Source organism: Zonotrichia albicollis, chromosome 9 (assembly GCF_047830755.1).
Source record: "Zonotrichia albicollis isolate bZonAlb1 chromosome 9, bZonAlb1.hap1, whole genome shotgun sequence".
NCBI classification, from domain to species: domain Eukaryota; kingdom Metazoa; phylum Chordata; class Aves; order Passeriformes; family Passerellidae; genus Zonotrichia; species Zonotrichia albicollis.
Genome location: NC_133827.1, coordinates 10,974,991 through 10,996,203, shown reverse-complemented (window position 1 = coordinate 10,996,203; position 21,213 = coordinate 10,974,991).

Genomic DNA, 21,213 nt, shown 5'->3' with positions numbered 1-21,213 from the left:
AAGGCAGAGCCCTGAGAGAGACACTCCCCATGCCCAGTCTGATCCTGCACACGGAGCCACTGCCCACAAGTCCCTGGCTGCGTCCATCTGGCCAAGGGCTCGTGCCCACAGCAGCCCACTCTGCCAAGGCAGGGCTCTGCAGGGTGCAGGTCAGGCTGTCAAGTAGGACCATGACACAGTGGGTGCACTGTGGGACTGCAGGAAGGGCCTGGGCTCCATGCAGCTTCCAGTGGGCTCAGCTGCTGAAGGGGCACTGGGTGTGGCCCTTGATGATGCAGGACATGGTGGTGCCCAGAGACCATTGTGACATCAGAGGGTTCCACCGTGGCTGAGGGTGTATGGAAGGGGCGCGGAGCCGTGGGGTGGCCCAGTCCCGTGAGAGCCACTCTCATCGAAGGAAGCAGCTCCCGGGATCTGTCTCTGTCTCTGTCTCTGCTACAGGAGCTCCCTGTACAGCAAGAAGACAACAAGAAACCTCAACTCCTTCCAGTCACCCAGCCCCCTGTCCAGCTGGGGTCAAGACCAGGCCCTCAGCAGGCACTTGGTGGGGGCACTGGGTGCCTCAGTCTGGCCACAGCCTGACACTGAGGAGGAGGAGAGACCCATCACAAAGAGAAGAAACACGACATGGCTGACAAGTGGGGAGATGTTGAGGCCCGAGAGCTTCATCTGAGCGAAGACATGAGAAGCTGTGAATTCTACCCACTGGTACCAGCAATGACAGCAAAGGAAGCAGCTGTGAGGGTGCTCTGGGGAGATGGGGCAGAGCAACAACCCTACCAGGTGACTGACCCAGAGCTGACCCAGCAAGGGGAAGGAAGCGTGAGCAGCCGGGAAAAGCAGGCATATTCTCCTGCCCCCAGTGAAGAGGTGCCATCAGCAGGGACACAGAGCCCAGTCTCCGCTCCCGACAGCCCCTGCTGCCCCCCCAGCCCCTCACGCAGCCCACTGGGAGCCCAAACCCCCAGGGAGCAGCTGGAAGAGGCAGAGCAGGGGTCGCTGCTGGCAGAGGAGGAGAATGAGGACGGGAGCTCAGACTGGGAATACTGCAGCCAGACTGAGCTTTCCGAAGACCGCCAAGGTGAGGTCGAGCAAGAACCATCCCAAGGAGAGTTCAGCAGCTCCCAAGACCTCTCTAGCTGGGACGACTGCAGTGAACCGGAGCTCAGAGATCTCCGAGACTCCGTGGAGGAGGACAGCAGCATCACAGACCTCCCACAGGACTGCAGTGACCATCTAAGCGTCTTCAGCTTCGGGCCCACTCCCTTGCTGTGGGAGGAGGAGGACGAGGCCGACTGGGATGAAATCAGCGTCCTCGAGATGTATGAAGCAGAAGGCAGGGCCCAAAGGCTGCCAGATCCTGCAGCAGATGAGCTGCCCGCCCCTCAGGAGGTCTGGTTTGAGAGGCAGGCACCGGAGTTCCTGTATGGCTCCTTTCCCTCCCTGTACAGCGAAGCCTCCGTGGGCCAGCAGGGGCCCGAGGCAGGGCCACAGAGCCCTCGCGGCGCCCCAGCTCCGCAGCCGGGAGCGCAGGCCCGCAGGCAGCAGCCGCCTGCCCCGAGCAAACGGCCCGGCCGCCTGAGGCGGGCGCTGCGGGCGCTGCGGGCGCTGCTCTGCTGGCCCTGCCTGGCACGGCAGCTGCAGGAGTAGCGCCCGTGGCCCTGCCCAGCCCGCGCCGGCCGATGGCGGCTGCTCCCCGCGCGGGGCCCCACGGAGCCACACGGGCGGCCTCGGCCTGGACACGGCCCCGCAGCCTCGGCTGCCCTCGATCATCTCCCCAACAGCCAAAGTCGCTGCTGTGACCAGCCCCAAACAACACCCATGGGACACAACTGGTGCCAGAGCGCTCAGCAGTGAATCCACAGAGTCATCGAGGTGGAAAGAGACCCTGACGCTCACCCAGTGCCAGGACTTTGACTCGTACCATTCTTCCAACACAAGTTAAAGTTCCGTTTTAGAAATGGTAGTAGTAAAAAAAAAAAAAAAAAAGAAGAAGAAGAAATAGTAAATTTAGTAAGAATAAGAAGAATAGGAATAAGAAGATGAAGAAGAAATAGTAGTAGTAAATTTAGTAAGAATAAGAAGAGTAGGAATAAGAAGATGAAGAAGAAATAGTAGTAGCAAATTTAGTAAGAATAAGAAGAATAGGAATAAGAAGATGAAAAAGTAGTAATGAATATAAGAATATTAAGAAAATAAGAATGACATAGTAAGTAAGCATAACAAGTGAATAAGCTTCATTAGAACGAAAATAAGAATATTTTAAAGAAGAAGAAAGAAGAGAAAGAAGAAGAGAAAGAAGGAAGAAGAGATAAGAAGAAGCTCTCTCTCTCCAAGACCTCTTTTGTACTTCTATCTCCCTAGCTCCCATTTCTTGTTCAATAAAATCCATGTCCAAAAAAATCTGGTTTTGTTCTCCTATGGTCTCATTTGTGCCTTTACTGGGGCAGAGGCACCTCTCCCTCATGGCACCTTAACCCTGGATGGAACCATAGCCAGGTTCCTTCCAGCCACAAGCATTCCAGGATTCCGTCAGGGACTCCCTTTCCTTCTTCCCTCTGCTTTCCAGCTGCAGAATGTGCAGCAAAGCCGCCTTTGCTGTCTGCAGCTGCTGCAGCCTGACCCTGCCCTGCACAGCTCCCTTGGCTGGCACGGCAGGAGCAGCGCCCTGGCAGCCTCAGCAATTGCCCTCTGACATCTCTGGCACTCACTGCCATGGGCTGCAATTCCAGCTGCCAGCAAGGAAAATACGTTCCTGCCCTTCAGGGCAAAATTCTGAAGGGGCCAAGACACAAGTGGAGCAAGATAATACAAAGACATTTCACTGCCAGCCTCCATAATTTCATCCAGGGCTGTTTTAGCACCTGGATTGGGAAGGGAAAAAAAAGTCAGGGGAGGGTCTTTGGCTGGGAGCTGCCACAGGTAAAAAGAGACCCTGGAAGGGAAAAAGAGCAGACAAAAGAAGGCACGAGAGACAGAAGGACACAAATGACAAGCAGCAGAGAAGGTGGCACTCTGAAAACTAAACCTGAACTTATGGAATACAAATGGGACAGAAATGAAGAATTCTGAAACTTTATTTACTATGCTCCTCTGAGCAACCTGTGCCAGGACTTCACCACCCTCACAGGGAAGAAGTATTTTCTATATCAAACCTGAATTTCATCCCTTTTACTCTGAGTCCGGTAAATCACAATGAATTTATTTGTGCTCATTTTCATAAAGGTCCCTGGGCTCTCTCCAGCACTTTCTGCTGCAAGGCCATTCCCCTCTGGAGCCCACCCACAGCAGCCCCACTCTGCCCACAGGGGCTGGGGGGCAGAGGCACAGCCTGGGGGGGCTCCCCTCTGGCCAGCCCTGCTGGAGGTGGGCACGGGCCAGGCCAAGAGCCAGCCAGTGCTGCTTCTGGAGGCGCTGGGAGCAGCCAGGGAGGCAGCACCAAACAGACAGATCTGAACGTCTCTTCTGGCCTGGATGGATTCAGGAATTGTCCCAGGCCAGGTGCAGCACCTGGCACTTGGCCTTGTGGGACCTCGTGAGGTTGTCAGATGAGGCTGTCTCCCACTTCTCAAGCTTGTCCAGGTTCCTGTGCATGCCCAAATCTTGCCATGGTGCCCCTGCCCCACTCAGCTCCCCCATCCCCTGCAAACATGCTGATTGATGCACTGCCTGTGTCATTGGGGAAGCCACAAAAGAGCCCCAGGGCCAAGGCAGAGCCCTGAGAGAGACACTCCCCATGCCCAGTCTGATCCTGCACATGGAGCCACTGCCCACAAGTCCCTGGCTGCGTCCATCTGGCCAAGGGCTCGTGCCCACAGCAGCCCACTCTGCCAAGGCAGGGCTCTGCAGGGTGCAGGTCAGGCTGTCAAGTAGGACCATGACACAGTGGGTGCACTGTGGGACTGCAGGAAGGGCCTGGGCTCCATGCAGCTTCCAGTGGGCTCAGCTGCTGAAGGGGCACTGGGTGTGGCCCTTGATGATGCAGGACATGGTGGTGCCCAGAGACCATTGTGACATCAGAGGGTTCCACCGTGGCTGAGGGTGTATGGAAGGGGCGCGGAGCCCTGGGGTGCCCAGTCCCGTGAGAGCCACTCTCATCGAAGGAAGCAGCTCCCGGGATCTGTCTCTGTCTCTGCTACAGGAGCTCCCTGTACAGCAAGAAGACAACAAGAAACCTCAACTCCTTCCAGTCACCCAGCCCCCTGTCCAGCTGGGGTCAAGACCAGGCCCTCAGCAGGCACTTGGTGGGGGCACTGGGTGCCTCAGTCTGGCCACAGCCTGACACTGAGGAGGAGGAGAGACCCATCACAAAGAGAAGAAACACGACATGGCTGACAAGTGGGGAGATGTTGAGGCCCGAGAGCTTCATCTGAGCGAAGACATGAGAAGCTGTGAATTCTACCCACTGGTACCAGCAATGACAGCAAAGGAAGCAGCTGTGAGGGTGCTCTGGGGAGATGGGGCAGAGCAACAACCCTACCAGGTGACTGACCCAGAGCTGACCCAGCAAGGGGAAGGAAGCGTGAGCAGCCGGGAAAAGCAGGCACATTCTCCTGCCCCCAGTGAAGAGGTGCCATCAGCAGGGACACAGAGCCCAGTCTCCGCTCCCGACAGCCCCTGCGGCCCCCCCCAGCCCCTCACGCAGCCCACTGGGAGCCCAAACCCCCAGGGAGCAGCTGGAAGAGGCAGAGCAGGGGTCGCTGCTGGCAGAGGAGGAGAATGAGGACGGGAGCTCAGACTGGGAATACTGCAGCCAGACTGAGCTTTCCGAAGACCGCCAAGGTGAGGTCGAGCAAGAACCATCCCAAGGAGAGTTCAGCAGCTCCCAAGACCTCTCTAGCTGGGACGACTGCAGTGAACCGGAGCTCAGAGATCTCCGAGACTCCGTGGAGGAGGACAGCACCATCACAGACCTCCCACAGGACTGCAGTGACCATCTAAGCGTCTTCAGCTTCGGGCCCACTCCCTTGCTGTGGGAGGAGGAGGACGAGGCCGACTGGGATGAAATCAGCGTCCTCGAGATGTATGAAGCAGAAGGCAGGGCCCAAAGGCTGCCAGATCCTGCAGCAGATGAGCTGCCCGCCCCTCAGGAGGTCTGGTTTGAGAGGCAGGCACCGGAGTTCCTGTATGGCTCCTTTCCCTCCCTGTACAGCGAAGCCTCCGTGGGCCAGCAGGGGCCCGAGGCAGGGCCACAGAGCCCTCGCGGCGCCCCAGCTCCGCAGCCGGGAGCGCAGGCCCGCAGGCAGCAGCCGCCTGCCCCGAGCAAACGGCCCGGCCGCCTGAGGCGGGCGCTGCGGGCGCTGCGGGCGCTGCTCTGCTGGCCCTGCCTGGCACGGCAGCTGCAGGAGTAGCGCCCGTGGCCCTGCCCACCCAGCGCCGGCCGATGGCGGCTGCTCCCCGCGCGGGGCCCCACCGAGCCACACGGGCGGCCTCGGCCTGGACACGGCCCCGCAGCCTCGGCTGCCCTCGATCATCTCCCCAACAGCCAAAGTCGCTGCTGTGACCAGCCCCAAACAACACCCATGGGACACAACTGGTGCCAGAGCGCTCAGCAGTGAATCCACAGAGTCATCGAGGTGGAAAGAGACCCTGACGCTCACCCAGTGCCAGGACTTTGACTCGTACCATTCTTCCAACACAAGTTAAAGTTCCGTTTTAGAAATGGTAGTAGTAAAAAAAAAAAAAAAAAGAAGAAGAAGAAATAGTAAATTTAGTAAGAATAAGAAGAATAGGAATAAGAAGATGAAGAAGAAATAGTAGTAGTATATTTAGTAAGAATAAGAAGAGTAGGAATAAGAAGATGAAAAAGTAGTAATGAATATAAGAATATTAAGAAAATAAGAATGACATAGTAAGTAAGCATAACAAGTGAATAAGCTTCATTAGAACGAAAATAAGAATATTTTAAAGAAGAAGAAAGAAGAGAAAGAAGAAGAGAAAGAAGGAAGAAGAGATAAGAAGAAGCTCTCTCTCTCCAAGACCTCTTTTGTACTTCTATCTCCCTAGCTCCCATTTCTTGTTCAATAAAATCCATGTCCAAAAAAATCTGGTTTTGTTCTCCTATGGTCTCATTTGTGCCTTTACTGGGGCAGAGGCACCTCTCCCTCATGGCACCTTAACCCTGGATGGAACCATAGCCAGGTTCCTTCCAGCCACAAGCATTCCAGGATTCCGTCAGGGACTCCCTTTCCTTCTTCCCTCTGCTTTCCAGCTGCAGAATGTGCAGCAAAGCCGCCTTTGCTGTCTGCAGCTGCTGCAGCCTGACCCTGCCCTGCACAGCTCCCTTGGCTGGCACGGCAGGAGCAGCGCCCTGGCAGCCTCAGCAATTGCCCTCTGACATCTCTGGCACTCACTGCCATGGGCTGCAATTCCAGCTGCCAGCAAGGAAAATACGTTCCTGCCCTTCAGGGCAAAATTCTGAAGGGGCCAAGACACAAGTGGAGCAAGATAATACAAAGACATTTCACTGCCAGCCTCCATAATTTCATCCAGGGCTGTTTTAGCACCTGGATTGGGAAGGGAAAAAAAAGTCAGGGGAGGGTCTTTGGCTGGGAGCTGCCACAGGTAAAAAGAGACCCTGGAAGGGAAAAAGAGCAGACAAAAGAAGGCACGAGAGACAGAAGGACACAAATGACAAGCAGCAGAGAAGGTGGCACTCTGAAAACTAAACCTGAACTTATGGAATACAAATGGGACAGAAATGAAGAATTCTGAAACTTTATTTACTATGCTCCTCTGAGCAACCTGTGCCAGGACTTCACCACCCTCACAGGGAAGAAGTATTTTCTATATCAAACCTGAATTTCATCCCTTCTACTCTGAGTCCGGTAAATCACAATGAATTTATTTGTGCTCATTTTCATAAAGGTCCCTGGGCTCTCTCCAGCACTTTCTGCTGCAAGGCCATTCCCCTCTGGAGCCCACCCACAGCAGCCCCACTCTGCCCACAGGGGCTGGGGGGCAGAGGCACAGCCTGGGGGGGCTCCCCTCTGGCCAGCCCTGCTGGAGGTGGGCACGGGCCAGGCCAAGAGCCAGCCAGTGCTGCTTCTGGAGGCGCTGGGAGCAGCCAGGGAGGCAGCACCAAACAGACAGATCTGAACGTCTCTTCTGGCCTGGATGGATTCAGGAATTGTCCCAGGCCAGGTGCAGCACCTGGCACTTGGCCTTGTGGGACCTCGTGAGGTTGTCAGATGAGGCTGTCTCCCACTTCTCAAGCTTGTCCAGGTTCCTGTGCATGCCCAAATCTTGCCATGGTGCCCCTGCCCCACTCAGCTCCCCCATCCCCTGCAAACATGCTGATTGATGCACTGCCTGTGTCATTGGGGAAGCCACAAAAGAGCCCCAGGGCCAAGGCAGAGCCCTGAGAGAGACACTCCCCATGCCCAGTCTGATCCTGCACACGGAGCCACTGCCCACAAGTCCCTGGCTGCGTCCATCTGGCCAAGGGCTCGTGCCCACAGCAGCCCACTCTGCCAAGGCAGGGCTCTGCAGGGTGCAGGTCAGGCTGTCAAGTAGGACCATGACACAGTGGGTGCACTGTGGGACTGCAGGAAGGGCCTGGGCTCCATGCAGCTTCCAGTGGGCTCAGCTGCTGAAGGGGCACTGGGTGTGGCCCTTGATGATGCAGGACATGGTGGTGCCCAGAGACCATTGTGACATCAGAGGGTTCCACCGTGGCTGAGGGTGTATGGAAGGGGCGCGGAGCCCTGGGGTGGCCCAGTCCCGTGAGAGCCACTCTCATCGAAGGAAGCAGCTCCCGGGATCTGTCTCTGTCTCTGTCTCTGCTACAGGAGCTCCCTGTACAGCAAGAAGACAACAAGAAACCTCAACTCCTTCCAGTCACCCAGCCCCCTGTCCAGCTGGGGTCAAGACCAGGCCCTCAGCAGGCACTTGGTGGGGGCACTGGGTGCCTCAGTCTGGCCACAGCCTGACACTGAGGAGGAGGAGAGACCCATCACAAAGAGAAGAAACACGACATGGCTGACAAGTGGGGAGATGTTGAGGCCCGAGAGCTTCATCTGAGCGAAGACATGAGAAGCTGTGAATTCTACCCACTGGTACCAGCAATGACAGCAAAGGAAGCAGCTGTGAGGGTGCTCTGGGGAGATGGGGCAGAGCAACAACCCTACCAGGTGACTGACCCAGAGCTGACCCAGCAAGGGGAAGGAAGCGTGAGCAGCCGGGAAAAGCAGGCACATTCTCCTGCCCCCAGTGAAGAGGTGCCATCAGCAGGGACACAGAGCCCAGTCTCCGCTCCCGACAGCCCCTGCTGCCCCCCCAGCCCCTCACGCAGCCCACTGGGAGCCCAAACCCCCAGGGAGCAGCTGGAAGAGGCAGAGCAGGGGTCGCTGCTGGCAGAGGAGGAGAATGAGGACGGGAGCTCAGACTGGGAATACTGCAGCCAGACTGAGCTTTCCGAAGACCGCCAAGGTGAGGTCGAGCAAGAACCATCCCAAGGAGAGTTCAGCAGCTCCCAAGACCTCTCTAGCTGGGACGACTGCAGTGAACCGGAGCTCAGAGATCTCCGAGACTCCGTGGAGGAGGACAGCACCATCACAGACCTCCCACAGGACTGCAGTGACCATCTAAGCGTCTTCAGCTTCGGGCCCACTCCCTTGCTGTGGGAGGAGGAGGACGAGGCCGACTGGGATGAAATCAGCGTCCTCGAGATGTATGAAGCAGAAGGCAGGGCCCAAAGGCTGCCAGATCCTGCAGCAGATGAGCTGCCCGCCCCTCAGGAGGTCTGGTTTGAGAGGCAGGCACCGGAGTTCCTGTATGGCTCCTTTCCCTCCCTGTACAGCGAAGCCTCCGTGGGCCAGCAGGGGCCCGAGGCAGGGCCACAGAGCCCTCGCGGCGCCCCAGCTCCGCAGCCGGGAGCGCAGGCCCGCAGGCAGCAGCCGCCTGCCCCGAGCAAACGGCCCGGCCGCCTGAGGCGGGCGCTGCGGGCGCTGCGGGCGCTGCTCTGCTGGCCCTGCCTGGCACGGCAGCTGCAGGAGTAGCGCCCGTGGCCCTGCCCAGCCCGCGCCGGCCGATGGCGGCTGCTCCCCGCGCGGGGCCCCACGGAGCCACACGGGCGGCCTCGGCCTGGACACGGCCCCGCAGCCTCGGCTGCCCTCGATCATCTCCCCAACAGCCAAAGTCGCTGCTGTGACCAGCCCCAAACAACACCCATGGGACACAACTGGTGCCAGAGCGCTCAGCAGTGAATCCACAGAGTCATCGAGGTGGAAAGAGACCCTGACGCTCACCCAGTGCCAGGACTTTGACTCGTACCATTCTTCCAACACAAGTTAAAGTTCCGTTTTAGAAATGGTAGTAGTAAAAAAAAAAAAAAAAAAGAAGAAGAAGAAATAGTAAATTTAGTAAGAATAAGAAGAATAGGAATAAGAAGATGAAGAAGAAATAGTAGTAGTAAATTTAGTAAGAATAAGAAGAGTAGGAATAAGAAGATGAAGAAGAAATAGTAGTAGCAAATTTAGTAAGAATAAGAAGAATAGGAATAAGAAGATGAAAAAGTAGTAATGAATATAAGAATATTAAGAAAATAAGAATGACATAGTAAGTAAGCATAACAAGTGAATAAGCTTCATTAGAACGAAAATAAGAATATTTTAAAGAAGAAGAAAGAAGAGAAAGAAGAAGAGAAAGAAGGAAGAAGAGATAATAAGAAGCTCTCTCTCTCCAAGACCTCTTTTGTACTTCTATCTCCCTAGCTCCCATTTCTTGTTCAATAAAATCCATGTCCAAAAAAATCTGGTTTTGTTCTCCTATGGTCTCATTTGTGCCTTTACTGGGGCAGAGGCACCTCTCCCTCATGGCACCTTAACCCTGGATGGAACCATAGCCAGGTTCCTTCCAGCCACAAGCATTCCAGGATTCCGTCAGGGACTCCCTTTCCTTCTTCCCTCTGCTTTCCAGCCGCAGAATGTGCAGCAAAGCCGCCTTTGCTGTCTGCAGCTGCTGCAGCCTGACCCTGCCCTGCACAGCTCCCTTGGCTGGCACGGCAGGAGCAGCGCCCTGGCAGCCTCAGCAATTGCCCTCTGACATCTCTGGCACTCACTGCCATGGGCTGCAATTCCAGCTGCCAGCAAGGAAAATACGTTCCTGCCCTTCAGGGCAAAATTCTGAAGGGGCCAAGACACAAGTGGAGCAAGATAATACAAAGACATTTCACTGCCAGCCTCCATAATTTCATCCAGGGCTGTTTTAGCACCTGGATTGGGAAGGGAAAAAAAATCAGGGGAGGGTCTTTGGCTGGGAGCTGCCACAGGTAAAAAGAGACCCTGGAAGGGAAAAAGAGCAGACAAAAGAAGGCACGAGAGACAGAAGGACACAAATGACAAGCAGCAGAGAAGGTGGCACTCTGAAAACTAAACCTGAACTTATGGAATACAAATGGGACAGAAATGAAGAATTCTGAAACTTTATTTACTATGCTCCTCTGAGCAACCTGTGCCAGGACTTCACCACCCTCACAGGGAAGAAGTATTTTCTATATCAAACCTGAATTTCATCCCTTTTACTCTGAGTCCGGTAAATCACAATGAATTTATTTGTGCTCATTTTCATAAAGGTCCCTGGGCTCTCTCCAGCACTTTCTGCTGCAAGGCCATTCCCCTCTGGAGCCCACCCACAGCAGCCCCACTCTGCCCACAGGGGCTGGGGGGCAGAGGCACAGCCTGGGGGGGCTCCCCTCTGGCCAGCCCTGCTGGAGGTGGGCACGGGCCAGGCCAAGAGCCAGCCAGTGCTGCTTCTGGAGGCGCTGGGAGCAGCCAGGGAGGCAGCACCAAACAGACAGATCTGAACGTCTCTTCTGGCCTGGATGGATTCAGGAATTGTCCCAGGCCAGGTGCAGCACCTGGCACTTGGCCTTGTGGGACCTCGTGAGGTTGTCAGATGAGGCTGTCTCCCACTTCTCAAGCTTGTCCAGGTTCCTGTGCATGCCCAAATCTTGCCATGGTGCCCCTGCCCCACTCAGCTCCCCCATCCCCTGCAAACATGCTGATTGATGCACTGCCTGTGTCATTGGGGAAGCCACAAAAGAGCCCCAGGGCCAAGGCAGAGCCCTGAGAGAGACACTCCCCATGCCCAGTCTGATCCTGCACACGGAGCCACTGCCCACAAGTCCCTGGCTGCGTCCATCTGGCCAAGGGCTCGTGCCCACAGCAGCCCACTCTGCCAAGGCAGGGCTCTGCAGGGTGCAGGTCAGGCTGTCAAGTAGGACCATGACACAGTGGGTGCACTGTGGGACTGCAGGAAGGGCCTGGGCTCCATGCAGCTTCCAGTGGGCTCAGCTGCTGAAGGGGCACTGGGTGTGGCCCTTGATGATGCAGGACATGGTGGTGCCCAGAGACCATTGTGACATCAGAGGGTTCCACCGTGGCTGAGGGTGTATGGAAGGGGCGCGGAGCCCTGGGGTGCCCAGTCCCGTGAGAGCCACTCTCATCGAAGGAAGCAGCTCCCGGGATCTGTCTCTGTCTCTGCTACAGGAGCTCCCTGTACAGCAAGAAGACAACAAGAAACCTCAACTCCTTCCAGTCACCCAGCCCCCTGTCCAGCTGGGGTCAAGACCAGGCCCTCAGCAGGCACTTGGTGGGGGCACTGGGTGCCTCAGTCTGGCCACAGCCTGACACTGAGGAGGAGGAGAGACCCATCACAAAGAGAAGAAACACGACATGGCTGACAAGTGGGGAGATGTTGAGGCCCGAGAGCTTCATCTGAGCGAAGACATGAGAAGCTGTGAATTCTACCCACTGGTACCAGCAATGACAGCAAAGGAAGCAGCTGTGAGGGTGCTCTGGGGAGATGGGGCAGAGCAACAACCCTACCAGGTGACTGACCCAGAGCTGACCCAGCAAGGGGAAGGAAGCGTGAGCAGCCGGGAAAAGCAGGCATATTCTCCTGCCCCCAGTGAAGAGGTGCCATCAGCAGGGACACAGAGCCCAGTCTCCGCTCCCGACAGCCCCTGCTGCCCCCCCAGCCCCTCACGCAGCCCACTGGGAGCCCAAACCCCCAGGGAGCAGCTGGAAGAGGCAGAGCAGGGGTCGCTGCTGGCAGAGGAGGAGAATGAGGACGGGAGCTCAGACTGGGAATACTGCAGCCAGACTGAGCTTTCCGAAGACCGCCAAGGTGAGGTCGAGCAAGAACCATCCCAAGGAGAGTTCAGCAGCTCCCAAGACCTCTCTAGCTGGGACGACTGCAGTGAACCGGAGCTCAGAGATCTCCGAGACTCCGTGGAGGAGGACAGCACCATCACAGACCTCCCACAGGACTGCAGTGACCATCTAAGCGTCTTCAGCTTCGGGCCCACTCCCTTGCTGTGGGAGGAGGAGGACGAGGCCGACTGGGATGAAATCAGCGTCCTCGAGATGTATGAAGCAGAAGGCAGGGCCCAAAGGCTGCCAGATCCTGCAGCAGATGAGCTGCCCGCCCCTCAGGAGGTCTGGTTTGAGAGGCAGGCACCGGAGTTCCTGTATGGCTCCTTTCCCTCCCTGTACAGCGAAGCCTCCGTGGGCCAGCAGGGGCCCGAGGCAGGGCCACAGAGCCCTCGCGGCGCCCCAGCTCCGCAGCCGGGAGCGCAGGCCCGCAGGCAGCAGCCGCCTGCCCCGAGCAAACGGCCCGGCCGCCTGAGGCGGGCGCTGCGGGCGCTGCGGGCGCTGCTCTGCTGGCCCTGCCTGGCACGGCAGCTGCAGGAGTAGCGCCCGTGGCCCTGCCCAGCCCGCGCCGGCCGATGGCGGCTGCTCCCCGCGCGGGGCCCCACGGAGCCACACGGGCGGCCTCGGCCTGGACACGGCCCCGCAGCCTCGGCTGCCCTCGATCATCTCCCCAACAGCCAAAGTCGCTGCTGTGACCAGCCCCAAACAACACCCATGGGACACAACTGGTGCCAGAGCGCTCAGCAGTGAATCCACAGAGTCATCGAGGTGGAAAGAGACCCTGACGCTCACCCAGTGCCAGGACTTTGACTCGTACCATTCTTCCAACACAAGTTAAAGTTCCGTTTTAGAAATGGTAGTAGTAAAAAAAAAAAAAAAAAAGAAGAAGAAGAAATAGTAAATTTAGTAAGAATAAGAAGAATAGGAATAAGAAGATGAAGAAGAAATAGTAGTAGTAAATTTAGTAAGAATAAGAAGAGTAGGAATAAGAAGATGAAGAAGAAATAGTAGTAGCAAATTTAGTAAGAATAAGAAGAATAGGAATAAGAAGATGAAAAAGTAGTAATGAATATAAGAATATTAAGAAAATAAGAATGACATAGTAAGTAAGCATAACAAGTGAATAAGCTTCATTAGAACGAAAATAAGAATATTTTAAAGAAGAAGAAAGAAGAGAAAGAAGAAGAGAAAGAAGGAAGAAGAGATAATAAGAAGCTCTCTCTCTCCAAGACCTCTTTTGTACTTCTATCTCCCTAGCTCCCATTTCTTGTTCAATAAAATCCATGTCCAAAAAAATCTGGTTTTGTTCTCCTATGGTCTCATTTGTGCCTTTACTGGGGCAGAGGCACCTCTCCCTCATGGCACCTTAACCCTGGATGGAACCATAGCCAGGTTCCTTCCAGCCACAAGCATTCCAGGATTCCGTCAGGGACTCCCTTTCCTTCTTCCCTCTGCTTTCCAGCCGCAGAATGTGCAGCAAAGCCGCCTTTGCTGTCTGCAGCTGCTGCAGCCTGACCCTGCCCTGCACAGCTCCCTTGGCTGGCACGGCAGGAGCAGCGCCCTGGCAGCCTCAGCAATTGCCCTCTGACATCTCTGGCACTCACTGCCATGGGCTGCAATTCCAGCTGCCAGCAAGGAAAATACGTTCCTGCCCTTCAGGGCAAAATTCTGAAGGGGCCAAGACACAAGTGGAGCAAGATAATACAAAGACATTTCACTGCCAGCCTCCATAATTTCATCCAGGGCTGTTTTAGCACCTGGATTGGGAAGGGAAAAAAAAGTCAGGGGAGGGTCTTTGGCTGGGAGCTGCCACAGGTAAAAAGAGACCCTGGAAGGGAAAAAGAGCAGACAAAAGAAGGCACGAGAGACAGAAGGACACAAATGACAAGCAGCAGAGAAGGTGGCACTCTGAAAACTAAACCTGAACTTATGGAATACAAATGGGACAGAAATGAAGAATTCTGAAACTTTATTTACTATGCTCCTCTGAGCAACCTGTGCCAGGACTTCACCACCCTCACAGGGAAGAAGTATTTTCTATATCAAACCTGAATTTCATCCCTTTTACTCTGAGTCCGGTAAATCACAATGAATTTATTTGTGCTCATTTTCATAAAGGTCCCTGGGCTCTCTCCAGCACTTTCTGCTGCAAGGCCATTCCCCTCTGGAGCCCACCCACAGCAGCCCCACTCTGCCCACAGGGGCTGGGGGGCAGAGGCACAGCCTGGGGGGGCTCCCCTCTGGCCAGCCCTGCTGGAGGTGGGCACGGGCCAGGCCAAGAGCCAGCCAGTGCTGCTTCTGGAGGCGCTGGGAGCAGCCAGGGAGGCAGCACCAAACAGACAGATCTGAACGTCTCTTCTGGCCTGGATGGATTCAGGAATTGTCCCAGGCCAGGTGCAGCACCTGGCACTTGGCCTTGTGGGACCTCGTGAGGTTGTCAGATGAGGCTGTCTCCCACTTCTCAAGCTTGTCCAGGTTCCTGTGCATGCCCAAATCTTGCCATGGTGCCCCTGCCCCACTCAGCTCCCCCATCCCCTGCAAACATGCTGATTGATGCACTGCCTGTGTCATTGGGGAAGCCACAAAAGAGCCCCAGGGCCAAGGCAGAGCCCTGAGAGAGACACTCCCCATGCCCAGTCTGATCCTGCACACGGAGCCACTGCCCACAAGTCCCTGGCTGCGTCCATCTGGCCAAGGGCTCGTGCCCACAGCAGCCCACTCTGCCAAGGCAGGGCTCTGCAGGGTGCAGGTCAGGCTGTCAAGTAGGACCATGACACAGTGGGTGCACTGTGGGACTGCAGGAAGGGCCTGGGCTCCATGCAGCTTCCAGTGGGCTCAGCTGCTGAAGGGGCACTGGGTGTGGCCCTTGATGATGCAGGACATGGTGGTGCCCAGAGACCATTGTGACATCAGAGGGTTCCACCGTGGCTGAGGGTGTATGGAAGGGGCGCGGAGCCCTGGGGTGCCCAGTCCCGTGAGAGCCACTCTCATCGAAGGAAGCAGCTCCCGGGATCTGTCTCTGTCTCTGCTACAGGAGCTCCCTGTACAGCAAGAAGACAACAAGAAACCTCAACTCCTTCCAGTCACCCAGCCCCCTGTCCAGCTGGGGTCAAGACCAGGCCCTCAGCAGGCACTTGGTGGGGGCACTGGGTGCCTCAGTCTGGCCACAGCCTGACACTGAGGAGGAGGAGAGACCCATCACAAAGAGAAGAAACACGACATGGCTGACAAGTGGGGAGATGTTGAGGCCCGAGAGCTTCATCTGAGCGAAGACATGAGAAGCTGTGAATTCTACCCACTGGTACCAGCAATGACAGCAAAGGAAGCAGCTGTGAGGGTGCTCTGGGGAGATGGGGCAGAGCAACAACCCTACCAGGTGACTGACCCAGAGCTGACCCAGCAAGGGGAAGGAAGCGTGAGCAGCCGGGAAAAGCAGGCATATTCTCCTGCCCCCAGTGAAGAGGTGCCATCAGCAGGGACACAGAGCCCAGTCTCCGCTCCCGACAGCCCCTGCTGCCCCCCCAGCCCCTCACGCAGCCCACTGGGAGCCCAAACCCCCAGGGAGCAGCTGGAAGAGGCAGAGCAGGGGTCGCTGCTGGCAGAGGAGGAGAATGAGGACGGGAGCTCAGACTGGGAATACTGCAGCCAGACTGAGCTTTCCGAAGACCGCCAAGGTGAGGTCGAGCAAGAACCATCCCAAGGAGAGTTCAGCAGCTCCCAAGACCTCTCTAGCTGGGACGACTGCAGTGAACCGGAGCTCAGAGATCTCCGAGACTCCGTGGAGGAGGACAGCACCATCACAGACCTCCCACAGGACTGCAGTGACCATCTAAGCGTCTTCAGCTTCGGGCCCACTCCCTTGCTTTAGGAGGAGGAGGACGAGGCCGACTGGGATGAAATCAGCGTCCTCGAGATATATGAAGCAGAAGGCAAGGCCCAAAGGCTGCCAGATCCTGCAGCAGATGAGCTGCCCGCCCCTCAGGAGGTCTGGTTTGAGAGGCAGGCACCGGAGTTCCTGTATGGCTCCTTTCCCTCCCTGTACAGCGAAGCCTCCGTGGGCCAGCAGGGGCCCGAGGCAGGGCCACAGAGCCCTCGCGGCGCCCCAGCTCCGCAGCCGGGAGCGCAGGCCCGCAGGCAGCAGCCGCCTGCCCCGAGCAAACGGCCCAGCCGCCTGAGGCGGGCGCTGCGGGCGCTGCGGGCGCTGCTCTGCTGGCCCTGCCTGGCACGGCAGCTGCAGGAGTAGCGCCCGTGGCCCTGCCCAGCCCGCGCCGGCCGATGGCGGCTGCTCCCCGCGCGGGGCCCCACCGAGCCACACGGGCGGCCTCGGCCTGGACACGGCCCCGCAGCCTCGGCTGCCCTCGATCATCTCCCCAACAGCCAAAGTCGCTGCTGTGACCAGCCCCAAACAACACCCATGGGACACAACTGGTGCCAGAGCGCTCAGCAGTGAATCCACAGAGTCATCGAGGTGGAAAGAGACCCTGACGCTCACCCAGTGCCAGGACTTTGACTCGAACCATTCGTCCAAAACAAGTTAAAGTTCCATTTAAGAAATGGTAGTAGTAAAAAAAAAAAAAAAAAGAAGAAGAAGAAATAGTAAATTTAGTAAGAATAAGAAGAATAGGAATAAGAAGATGAAGAAGAAATAGTAGTAGTAAATTTAGTAAGAATAAGAAGAGTAGGAATAAGAAGATGAAGAAGAAATAGTAGTAGCAAATTTAGTAAGAATAAGAAGAATAGGAATAAGAAGATGAAAAAGTAGTAATGAATATAAGAATATTAAGAAAATAAGAATGACATAGTAAGTAAGCATAACAAGTGAATAAGCTTCATTAGAACGAAAATAAGAATATTTTAAAGAAGAAGAAAGAAGAGAAAGAAGAAGAGAAAGAAGGAAGAAGAGATAATAAGAAGCTCTCTCTCTCCAAGACCTCTTTTGTACTTCTATCTCCCTAGCTCCCATTTCTTGTTCAATAAAATCCATGTCCAAAAAAATCTGGTTTTGTTCTCCTATGGTCTCATTTGTGCCTTTACTGGGGCAGAGGCACCTCTCCCTCATGGCACCTTAACCCTGGATGGAACCATAGCCAGGTTCCTTCCAGCCACAAGCATTCCAGGATTCCGTCAGGGACTCCCTTTCCTTCTTCCCTCTGCTTTCCAGCCGCAGAATGTGCAGCAAAGCCGCCTTTGCTGTCTGCAGCTGCTGCAGCCTGACCCTGCCCTGCACAGCTCCCTTGGCTGGCACGGCAGGAGCAGCGCCCTGGCAGCCTCAGCAATTGCCCTCTGACATCTCTGGCACTCACTGCCATGGGCTGCAATTCCAGCTGCCAGCAAGGAAAATACGTTCCTGCCCTTCAGGGCAAAATTCTGAAGGGGCCAAGACACAAGTGGAGCAAGATAATACAAAGACATTTCACTGCCAGCCTCCATAATTTCATCCAGGGCTGTTTTAGCACCTGGATTGGGAAGGGAAAAAAAATCAGGGGAGGGTCTTTGGCTGGGAGCTGCCACAGGTAAAAAGAGACCCTGGAAGGGAAAAAGAGCAGACAAAAGAAGGCACGAGAGACAGAAGGACACAAATGACAAGCAGCAGAGAAGGTGGCACTCTGAAAACTAAACCTGAACTTATGGAATACAAATGGGACAGAAATGAAGAATTCTGAAACTTTATTTACTATGCTCCTCTGAGCAACCTGTGCCAGGACTTCACCACCCTCACAGGGAAGAAGTATTTTCTATATCAAACCTGAATTTCATCCCTTTTACTCTGAGTCCGGTAAATCACAATGAATTTATTTGTGCTCATTTTCATAAAGGTCCCTGGGCTCTCTCCAGCACTTTCTGCTGCAAGGCCATTCCCCTCTGGAGCCCACCCACAGCAGCCCCACTCTGCCCACAGGGGCTGGGGGGCAGAGGCACAGCCTGGGGGGGCTCCCCTCTGGCCAGCCCTGCTGGAGGTGGGCACGGGCCAGGCCAAGAGCCAGCCAGTGCTGCTTCTGGAGGCGCTGGGAGCAGCCAGGGAGGCAGCACCAAACAGACAGATCTGAACGTCTCTTCTGGCCTGGATGGATTCAGGAATTGTCCCAGGCCAGGTGCAGCACCTGGCACTTGGCCTTGTGGGACCTCGTGAGGTTGTCAGATGAGGCTGTCTCCCACTTCTCAAGCTTGTCCAGGTTCCTGTGCATGCCCAAATCTTGCCATGGTGCCCCTGCCCCACTCAGCTCCCCCATCCCCTGCAAACATGCTGATTGATGCACTGCCTGTGTCATTGGGGAAGCCACAAAAGAGCCCCAGGGCCAAGGCAGAGCCCTGAGAGAGACACTCCCCATGCCCAGTCTGATCCTGCACACGGAGCCACTGCCCACAAGTCCCTGGCTGCGTCCATCTGGCCAAGGGCTCGTGCCCACAGCAGCCCACTCTGCCAAGGCAGGGCTCTGCAGGGTGCAGGTCAGGCTGTCAAGTAGGACCATGACACAGTGGGTGCACTGTGGGACTGCAGGAAGGGCCTGGGCTCCATGCAGCTTCCAGTGGGCTCAGCTGCTGAAGGGGCACTGGGTGTGGCCCTTGATGATGCAGGACATGGTGGTGCCCAGAGACCATTGTGACATCAGAGGGTTCCACCGTGGCTGAGGGTGTATGGAAGGGGCGCGGAGCCCTGGGGTGCCCAGTCCCGTGAGAGCCACTCTCATCGAAGGAAGCAGCTCCCGGGATCTGTCTCTGTCTCTGCTACAGGAGCTCCCTGTACAGCAAGAAGACAACAAGAAACCTCAACTCCTTCCAGTCACCCAGCCCCCTGTCCAGCTGGGGTCAAGACCAGGCCCTCAGCAGGCACTTGGTGGGGGCACTGGGTGCCTCAGTCTGGCCACAGCCTGACACTGAGGAGGAGGAGAGACCCATCACAAAGAGAAGAAACACGACATGGCTGACAAGTGGGGAGATGTTGAGGCCCGAGAGCTTCATCTGAGCGAAGACATGAGAAGCTGTGAATTCTACCCACTGGTACCAGCAATGACAGCAAAGGAAGCAGCTGTGAGGGTGCTCTGGGGAGATGGGGCAGAGCAACAACCCTACCAGGTGACTGACCCAGAGCTGACCCAGCAAGGGGAAGGAAGCGTGAGCAGCCGGGAAAAGCAGGCATATTCTCCTGCCCCCAGTGAAGAGGTGCCATCAGCAGGGACACAGAGCCCAGTCTCCGCTCCCGACAGCCCCTGCTGCCCCCCCAGCCCCTCACGCAGCCCACTGGGAGCCCAAACCCCCAGGGAGCAGCTGGAAGAGGCAGAGCAGGGGTCGCTGCTGGCAGAGGAGGAGAATGAGGACGGGAGCTCAGACTGGGAATACTGCAGCCAGACTGAGCTTTCCGAAGACCGCCAAGGTGAGGTCGAGCAAGAACCATCCCAAGGAGAGTTCAGCAGCTCCCAAGACCTCTCTAGCTGGGACGACTGCAGTGAACCGGAGCTCAGAGATCTCCGAGACTCCGTGGAGGAGGACAGCACCATCACAGACCTCCCACAGGACTGCAGTGACCATCTAAGCGTCTTCAGCTTCGGGCCCACTCCCTTGCTTTAGGAGGAGGAGGACGAGGCCGACTGGGATGAAATCAGCGTCCTCGAGATATATGAAGCAGAAGGCAAGGCCCAAAGGCTGCCAGATCCTGCAGCAGATGAGCTGCCCGCCCCTCAGGAGGTCTGGTTTGAGAGGCAGGCACCGGAGTTCCTGTATGGCTCCTTTCCCTCCCTGTACAGCGAAGCCTCCGTGGGCCAGCAGGGGCCCGAGGCAGGGCCACAGAGCCCTCGCGGCGCCCCAGCTCCGCAGCCGGGAGCGCAGGCCCGCAGGCAGCAGCCGCCTGCCCCGAGCAAACGGCCCAGCCGCCTGAGGCGGGCGCTGCGGGCGCTGCGGGCGCTGCTCTGCTGGCCCTGCCTGGCACGGCAGCTGCAGGAGTAGCGCCCGTGGCCCTGCCCAGCCCGCGCCGGCCGATGGCGGCTGCTCCCCGCGCGGGGCCCCACCGAGCCACACGGGCGGCCTCGGCCTGGACACGGCCCCGCAGCCTCGGCTGCCCTCGATCATCTCCCCAACAGCCAAAGTCGCTGCTGTGACCAGCCCCAAACAACACCCATGGGACACAACTGGTGCCAGAGCGCTCAGCAGTGAATCCACAGAGTCATCGAGGTGGAAAGAGACCCTGACGCTCACCCAGTGCCAGGACTTTGACTCGAACCATTCGTCCAAAACAAGTTAAAGTTCCATTTAAGAAATGGTAGTAGTAAAAAAAAAAAAAAAAGAAGAAGAAGAAATAGTAAATTTAGTAAGAATAAGAAGAATAGGAATAAGAAGATGAAGAAGAAATAGTAGTAGTAAATTTAGTAAGAATAAGAAGAGTAGGAATAAGAAGATGAAGAAGAAATAGTAGTAGCAAATTTAGTAAGAATAAGAAGAATAGGAATAAGAAGATGAAAAAGTAGTAATGAATATAAGAATATTAAGAAAATAAGAATGACATAGTAAGTAAGCATAACAAGTGAATAAGCTTCATTAGAACGAAAATAAGAATATTTTAAAGAAGAAGAAAGAAGAGAAAGAAGAAGAGAAAGAAGGAAGAAGAGATAATAAGAAGCTCTCTCTCTCCAAGACCTCTTTTGTACTTCTATCTCCCTAGCTCCCATTTCTTGTTCAATAAAATCCATGTCCAAAAAAATCTGGTTTTGTTCTCCTATGGTCTCATTTGTGCCTTTACTGGGGCAGAGGCACCTCTCCCTCATGGCACCTTAACCCTGGATGGAACCATAGCCAGGTTCCTTCCAGCCACAAGCATTCCAGGATTCCGTCAGGGACTCCCTTTCCTTCTTCCCTCTGCTTTCCAGCCGCAGAATGTGCAGCAAAGCCGCCTTTGCTGTCTGCAGCTGCTGCAGCCTGACCCTGCCCTGCACAGCTCCCTTGGCTGGCACGGCAGGAGCAGCGCCCTGGCAGCCTCAGCAATTGCCCTCTGACATCTCTGGCACTCACTGCCATGGGCTGCAATTCCAGCTGCCAGCAAGGAAAATACGTTCCTGCCCTTCAGGGC